The following is a 2,537-nucleotide window of genomic DNA, read 5'->3' on the forward strand; positions in this document are numbered from 1 at the left end:
TTGCAGGTATATCAGGTCTCAATTAAACCCCAAATTGAAGAACAGCTTCAATTAATCAAACCCCATCTACGAGAAATCCTAATTTCTGAAAAGGTTTGTTTGTTCAATTATGTTTGCTTGTTCAATTAGGTTTAATTTGTTCAGTTAGGTTTGTTTGTTCAATTAGGTTTAATTTGTTCAATTAGGTTGTCTGGAGAGGCTTTTGAGGACTAGAATGGAGAGGCTTTTTAGAGAAAACGAACTCAAGAAATCCAACAGGTCACTCAATGCAAATGCAAATGAGGAAGGAGGTAAAGATTTAAAAGGGGATAATGGTACTGTTGAGAATTGCTTCCGCTACCAAAACCAAAGCCGCCCCCTCTCCATCTCCCTTTTGTATGCCCACCAGAAAGCCATCTCTCTCCACTCTTTTATTCAGGTACTAATTATTACACAAACTCTTGCCTTTTATATTGTGCTATTACGTTTATTATATTTACACAGTGATGATATTTGTGTGTGTTTTATAGTTGTCCGGTTGAAATGAGTTCGATGCAACCCTATCACACGACCACTGCTTCTGTTTTGATGACTTCTATGCTTACGCTTTCGAGAGTCGGTTACGGTTTGCTTCCCGAATTGGAGTGCGTAGCTTAACAGTTTTTGATGATTATGTGTAATTCCTGACCAGTTGTGCTACTGCTCTATAAAGAGACATATGTGCCATGATCAGTTGGTCCTTATCTGAGAGCCTCTGGCACAAATCACTAGCTGTAATTTTCACACTAAGTTGGAAAATGATCACGCTAGGCCTACGATCTTGGTAACCAACGATGATGGTATTGATGGTGCTGGCTTGCAAGTTCTGGTTCAGGCCTGGTCTCTACAGATCAATATCAAGTCCTTGTCTGTGCCCCTGAAATGTACGTCGACTTTCAATCGATTTTTACCAATGCTTCTGGTACATGGATTCTATCATATAATTAATAACAGTTATCGTATATTAATTTAACCAGCATAAAAGCTTAGATGTAATGTATGTTTGTTTTTCTTTTAATTTAAAAGCTTACACTTACTTAAACGTTAAGTTTTGAGTTTTAATTATGCTTCAATTGCAATATGGAAGGTATACAAATTAAGTTACAAAGTACGGTCTCAGGTATTATCCAACTCTACAATGTGGAATTGCTAATTGTTAAGTTAGAGCGAAAGCTAGCATGAATATCATGTTTTTGTGTTAATATATCTCGTTACTCTAAATCATTTCCGTAAGTGGAGCAGTGATAGAATTAAGTAAGTCACATAGGTTGTTTTCACTTGGTGGGAATGAAATGAGGAAGGAATAGAATGAAAAAACTAAGTTCTTAGGAGGATGGTGCTTAAATAATGTGCATGACTGGGGGATAATGTTTAATTAGAAACATTTTGATTGTTTTTCTTGTATCTAATAATTCTTTTACAGGGAAAGGTCAGCTGTTAGTCACAGCATTACTTGGATGCATCCTGTCCATGTTAAGCAAGTAGAAATTCAGGGAGCAACAGCCTATGCAGTTTCTGGTATGTTTTCATTTCACATTGTTATAAAATGTATATTATCTTTCATTTTTCTTTGCCAACAAATTACTTGCGTGCTTCTGGCACTCACACAACATACTGATGGCGACGCCTAGATGAAGACCAAATATATTGTTTATAGTCTTTAATCTTGGAATTTTAATTGATAATGATTTATAAGAAGTGTTTTCTTATTATTGTTTACTTGTTTTTTTGCTATTCCAGGAACTCCAACAGATTGTGCATCTCTGGGAATCTCCGGAACTCTTTTTCCTATAGTGCCTGATCTGGTAACTATTCTTAATCAACTTTGTAAATTGATATTCTCATTAGTTGTAAATCGTGCTAAAGCTCAAATATCATTCTGGTTGCTGATGTTTCTGTAACCTAAGATGTTACCTATTTGTAACGACTCAAGCTGAGCACTTACTAACAACTCTATTCAATTGCTTTTTTTAAAAAAAAATTGTTTTTCGTTGCTTACTCTTGTTTGTTTTGGTCACAGGTTATTAGTGGCATAAACATGGGTTGCAACTCTGGTTACCGCATGTCAGTAACTCTCTGTCTGAGGAAACACTTTTTTGTTTAGTAAAAGTAGTCTATATAGTATGTATCCTTAAGTCTGCAGTATAAACTCTTAAGTCTGCACAACTAATCAAATCTATTACTGGAATAACAACTTGTACTCAGGAACAGTAGCAGGTGCTCGAGAAGCCTTTTTCTACGGGATACCTTCTATCTCAATATCTTATGACTGGTACACATTAACTTACAAAATGCACTATGTAGACATGCATCAATATATTGCATGTTGCAACTGCTTTGGGATCAATTTTTATTTTTCTTGATTCAATTTGTGTTCTCAACTGCCAGGATGGGGGGTAAGAGCACTGCTAATGACTTTAAACTTTCTTGCCGAGGCTTGCTTACCCATAATAAGTGCAATTTTGGTTGAAGTCAGAAGTAAAACATATCCTCTAAAGTGCTTTTGAATATTGATAGCC

The 2,537-nt window shown here is 35.8% G+C and overlaps 1 pseudogene; it reads left to right on the top strand.

Moving 5' to 3' along the window:
• Positions 1 to 214: 214 nt before the first annotated feature.
• On the top strand, positions 215 to 2,525 carry LOC141690945 (uncharacterized; annotated as a pseudogene).
• Positions 2,526 to 2,537: the final 12 nt, after the last annotated feature.

The sequence above is a fragment of the Apium graveolens genome, chromosome 10 (assembly GCF_009905375.1).
Source record: "Apium graveolens cultivar Ventura chromosome 10, ASM990537v1, whole genome shotgun sequence".
Lineage (NCBI taxonomy): Eukaryota > Viridiplantae > Streptophyta > Magnoliopsida > Apiales > Apiaceae > Apium > Apium graveolens.